Below are 6,000 nucleotides of genomic sequence, written 5' to 3'. Positions count from 1 at the left end.
ATATCATTAGAAGTGTTTGGAGCTGCACTACTGTAACCATAGCAGTTCACTCAGCCACTGTGGACAATCTAACCATCTTTCATGGACCTTCAAAAATATCCTAAGGGCCTGGCAGTTACTAAGAGATTGTCATCTTCCTTCCTTTTATTTTTAGAACAGGCTCCTCAGAAGAGTGTTTAATCTCTGCTAAAGGCAACTACAAAGTATATTAAGTCTCTATGGCTTTTCAGATTTTTATGTACCCAGTCTAGACAGTTTTGCATACTGATTTTTCCTGGCACCTTTTGCAAAATACTACCTCTAACTCCACATGCTCTCACTCATATTATTGAAGTTATGCCTTTTATATCTTTATTGTATCTACTGGTTCAGCACTTGGAGTTTGCATCTGTACAGGACATAAATGTTGATTCTGGAATACTTGCACAGCCCACACTGAAGAAGTTCGCCTTTTTGTATTTTCAAGATAAGCTTATGCTTCTTCACCTATTAGCTTTCTTGAAGAAAATTCAGAAAAAAATAGTAGCTTTTCTGGCTAGGAGTGCAGAAATAACTTTTGAGATTCATCATTTTAAGACAAAACATGAAAAACAGTCTTCAAATAATTTGACAGTTTCATTTTTACCGAAACGTTCAAGAAAGAGGCATCCTGAGAGGTATCCTGAAGGATCTCAGATTGCAAGATATTTGTTTTAAATTCCTTAAAGAACAATCTTTGCATTCTCAAGTCACAGTTTGTATCCCAAGCTTAAATTCCACTTCATCTCTGCTTCAGCATCTCTCATCTCAGTGGAAGTCAGTTACGTAATGTTTTCTGTGTTATTACTGGTTGCAGCAGTATTGTATTTCTATTTATTATTAGCATAGTATTCTCTCGCCACACATTCTTTTCTAGCTGGTGCAATGCTGCTGACTTTCTTAAATATATTCTTTGAACTGTGCTCCCAATTTCCTGTGAATAAGATTCTCTTTTATTTGCAGCTGGCTCCTAAGATAGCTGTCTTTCTCTCATACATATTCAAATATCAAATACTATATGTATTTCTCCTGTATCTTATTAATTTTTTAGACACTGATATAAAACTAAGATTTTTTTAAACCAAAACCTGAAGCAGTTTTCCAGGTATGCCCTCAAATATACCAGAAACATTCCATCAGCTGCTTTCCTGAAGGGGGAACTTCATCTAGAATTTAATTTGATACACTGATTAATAAAATTCAACAGATATGCAATGGCCCTTTTACCCAGCGAACAAAAACAATCTCTTCTGTGAGTGTCCAAGGAACAGCCAATCATCTTGAACACTTACACCACTGTATGCAATTATTCATCATGGTTTTGTTTTCTTTTTAAATACATAAATATCCCCTCTGCTTATGGCCACATATTTTTTAAACACCTTCAGTGCTTTAACTATCCTAACAAATCCAAGATACAGGGATACAAACTATTTTCACACACTTAACTTGTTTCATTGTTGGTCATGACCTTTCATTCATAGCAGGCAGAATGCATGTGTACAAAAGCAAGTAGTATATTCCCCCATTTTATTGCCATTTTTATGCTCTGGAGCAATAGCTGTTTTTCATTTAATTCAAGTAAAATATCTGAAACTATTACTGCCTCCATAAAGGGTTCTTCTCTAACACAAATGAAGGGGATTATCATGCTGCCTCTGAATTTCACATCAATATTACTTTCCTTCTGTCTTAAACCAGTGTCTAAATGAAGATGTTTAATTACAAATGCAGATGTAGCTACACTAAGTTTGCATTTAAGGCACTAGATGCAAGTAAAGCACCAAGTTTGAAAATTGCACCAGTATAGAACTGTTTACAAAGTTTATGAAAAGCAAGCCAAAAAGAGATCCTGAAATTAAGCATGCAGAAATAATTGGAAGGCTATTCTAAATTCATACACTGTGCACCACAAAGCCAAGGAAACAGTATTGAATGGGTTTGTATTAAACAAGAAAAAAAACTTAGGAAAAACAGAAAAACAATGTCATAATTCAACATATCTGTACTTGCGCCAGAGCCAGCTGATTGCTTTGAAAAGGATTTTGCTCAAAGTGAAAGCTGGATGAAGGACACCAGGAAGGAGGGGGGTGTTTGCTGTTTAAAAAAAAAAAAAAGAAGAACTTGGAGAATGCAACGTGTCGCAAATGTATCATGCTGTAGTAAATTCTCCAAACACTGAAAAAATACTATTTTATAGTAATGTTTTCATTCCCTCAATTTTTATTAAGTAGGAGACAAACAGATTCTTCTTTGCAGAAACAGAGTCTGGAGCTTTGCCAAGAATGGTCACCTCTAATCCACATTATTTATGACTGTATAAAGTGCAAGAATATTAGTCATTTAATGAATAACTTGAGAATGTTTGTTACAGGCCATGAAATGATCAGAATTTGTTAAAGGTACAGAGAGGGATAAAAATGGGATTTTCCTCACGCAGGAGCCGATATAAGCTCAGAACTTTTTCAGAAAGGCATTTGCTAGCTCTTGCTCTTTTCCAGCTCCAAACTCTTGCTCAGCAGTCACAGCCATCACTGCTGGCCTTATTCAGTTCAACATCTAACAACGTCTTCTCCCTGTTGTCTCTTGCAAGCCTCCATTGAAGCCTTTGACATTACCAATTACCCACACCTCACCAAAACTTCAGTTTGATACACGGCTGCTACAGTCAGTGGGTTTTCTCTGCACCTTTCTTTTCAGAGTGACATCCCGTTGTCTCTTCCTCCTCCTTCTCCTCCTCCCTTCATACACTGTGTACATTTTCCAAGGGAATCTTCTCACTCTACTACTTTTTCACATTTTCTATTTTTACCCTCCTGTTGACCTCATTCACTCATGTGGTCTCTCTTTGAGCATAGCCTAACAACCCTCAAATATTCCTCTTTTGAAGATCTCTACCCTGCCACCTTCCTCTCCTCTCACAGATACTCCTATACCAAATACAATAGAATTACACATTTATCCTATCTAACCTCATTCCAACTGGCCTTTTCTCCAAAGATAATCTTTTACCTCACTATAGGGGAAGGTTTTGAGACAGAACTAACAAGAGCAGCAATAATACATATTTTTCCCTTTATTTATACAACACTTACTTTTTATTTTGTATCAGTGATTCTGATATAATAAAATTATTCTTTCTAAAGAGGGGAAAAAAAATGTATTCAAAGAAAGAGATGAAACAGGACACCCAGAAACAACTGCAGTTTTTTCAATGCTGTTGCTCAGAAGATACCTGAATTTGAGTTGCAACAAGGAGCTATTTATATATGGAATCTAATTATCTACAACGTTCTGTACCTCTATCGCTGAATTTTGTGAAGGAGAAAAAGTTGCAGGGTTTGCTGGGATTTTTTGTTTTTTTTAAGTTGCAGTGTTCCATTATTTTTGCCTTTCTAAAGCAGCTCCCCATTTTCCTGCAAAATGGCTGTTTCCAGCCTTCAGACTTTGCCACCTCTGTTGTAACAAACCTACCATGCCTGGCACACCACTTGCTCAAGCCGTTCGGTTTCCAACACAGCGCAGCCCAGCACAGTACATCTGGCATCATGGATCACACATATGGTGCAAACATTTTGCTCAAGAATAATCATGGCTTTTAAAACTCAAACTTTGCTACCCAATGATGAGGTCTCCACATTACCAGAATTACACTCCCTTCTCCTCCACCCCCATCCAACTCCTCCTCAGTGTGTAGCATGACTCAACCCAGTTCAATAGCAGTAGGTTAACAAGTTATTTCATTACCATCAAGTGAGATACATCATATGAAGGAAATAAATAAAATGTTTTATAAATGTTATTTTGGTGCCTGGTCTCTGGTGGATTATAGAGGAAGCTTATGAGACCAGACAGACCCTAACTAGGAATTTTACTACATTAGTTTTTGCTTAACCACAGTGATATTTCTGTTTTGTACCCCATTCTATGACGGCAGCAGAGCAATGTCCACAGCACTTCAACATTTCCTTCTAACTCTTTAAGCTGACTAATGTATTTTGGAACTATTCATATTGTTACAATGACCGGCTTATCTCCAAGACCATGGGCAGGGTAACAACTGTCTTTGCACAAATGCATTTTTCCTAAGGTCCTGTGCTGAGGGCCGTCTTTCACTTGCCAAAACGCCAGACTTCAGCTGGACTCTGAGGTTTCCAACACATCTTTAACAATTTCACTCCCAAAGAGTGGCCCGTTTACAGGTAAGCCATGAGATGTTCATATATATGCTCTTCTTTGTCTCCCTGTCACCAGTCTGTTGTTAGTGTGTTAGCTGTGTTAAGATTTATACAAACACAATAAGGGGGGGGGGGGGGGGAAGAGAGAGAGAGAAAATGACCATCATGTGTCATCTTGAGGAAAATGATGTACCTTATTTTCAGTAGTCATGAGGGATTAAACCAGAAGCAAACATTTATCTGAACGCTGCAGAAAGTGACACATTGTTGTGACTGCAGGTTTGTTTGGTTTTTTTTTAAAGAGTTCTACAGCGTAAGTTTTGAGGACCAGTTATGTCAAGTTTTGAGTATCCCCTGCTAGCTGCTACTTGCCTTTACTTGCAGTTGAATTACCTGAATTGATAGTAGTCAGCGAGGTGCAGAATTAAGAACCATCCTAGTAAAGCACCCCCAAATCTTTAAAAAAAAAAAAAAAAAGAGAGAGAGAGAGAGAGAGAGAGAGAGAAAAAGGGAAGGAGGGAAAATCAAGTGGGGCAGGTGTGAAAAAAGCAGGGAGCAGGGAAGGTTAACAGAGGAGAGATGGTTCATTGAACTGAAAGGGGCCAGGTACTAGCTGAAATTTCAGCATTATAAATAGGACATTATGTAGCTGAACTAAAAATAGTAGTTTTATTTTTACTTAATGTTCCTCACTGCTGGCTGCTGACCTAGGGAGAGAGGGCTTAGAATGGAGAATTAAACAATTCCCCACAACCACACAAACACAACCACCAGCCTGACTCTGATGTCCATTTGTAAACTGAAAAACATCATTTTTTAAAACCAGTTTCAAAAAATGCCTAGTTGAAAGAACTCTCTCTAATGTTGCTGTTAAAAGAATGCAATAGATGACAACCATTTCTGCAGAAAACCAACTGCAATCACAAATTCCCCGTCCACATAGTTGCTTGTAACAGAAAATCTCTAGTGTATCTAATCTGATTCCTTCATGCATTTTATATGTACGGAAGTATTGCCCTATGCTGTAAGCAGCCTCTGCTCAATAGTAATACACACTGTCATTCCAGTTCTAGGTTTCAAGTCAGGATCGAGGGGGCCCAGCAAAGGTCTGCAGGGAAGTGCTACGGGAACCTGCCACCACAACTGTCTTGGAGCAGCATCTTGTGTTTTATCCTTTCCTAAGGACCTATTTTGTACTTAAACAGAGAATCCTAATTTAGTTATGGTAAAACAGCTGCTTATACGGCCAGCTGCTAAAGTGGCTTTCATATTTTGTTTCATAAAAAATTGATGAAACTAGCACAAGTCTAAAAGACCAAATTTGGATTTAGTTTGAAGTGCACAAATCTCATCCTCAGGACGAGAGCGACTTGAAACCATGGTTTTGGTTCTGCTTACAGAGATAAGAGGAAGCTGTGAAATAAAAACAGATCTGACTCTGAACTTAAGTTCACAGATGTTTAGGTCCATGGCTTTGTTTTGGGCCCTTCACTAGCTAAAATGAAGAGTTTTGATAGACTTGAGGTTTAGCCAGGCTATTTTTGTCTGTATCTGCTAAATTCTGGCTCCTTTGTAACGTACCACAGACCCCAAGGGGGTATACAGAAGCATTTATTCAGCACCACTTTCATAGGAAGCTGAAATGAAGATGAAAATACGGTGTTTTAACTTTAGAGAGCAACCCATAATTACTTAAAAGAATTTACGACAACAACAAAAATAACTTGTGTTACTTGTCATTGCTGGTCAAGATGAAATACAGGTATTTATTATAATCATTTACGGAAAAATACTTAGCATTTAT

This window comes from Apteryx mantelli, chromosome 10 (assembly GCF_036417845.1).
Source record: "Apteryx mantelli isolate bAptMan1 chromosome 10, bAptMan1.hap1, whole genome shotgun sequence".
NCBI lineage: Eukaryota > Metazoa > Chordata > Aves > Apterygiformes > Apterygidae > Apteryx > Apteryx mantelli.
Note: the sequence above shows the minus strand (reverse complement) of the source record.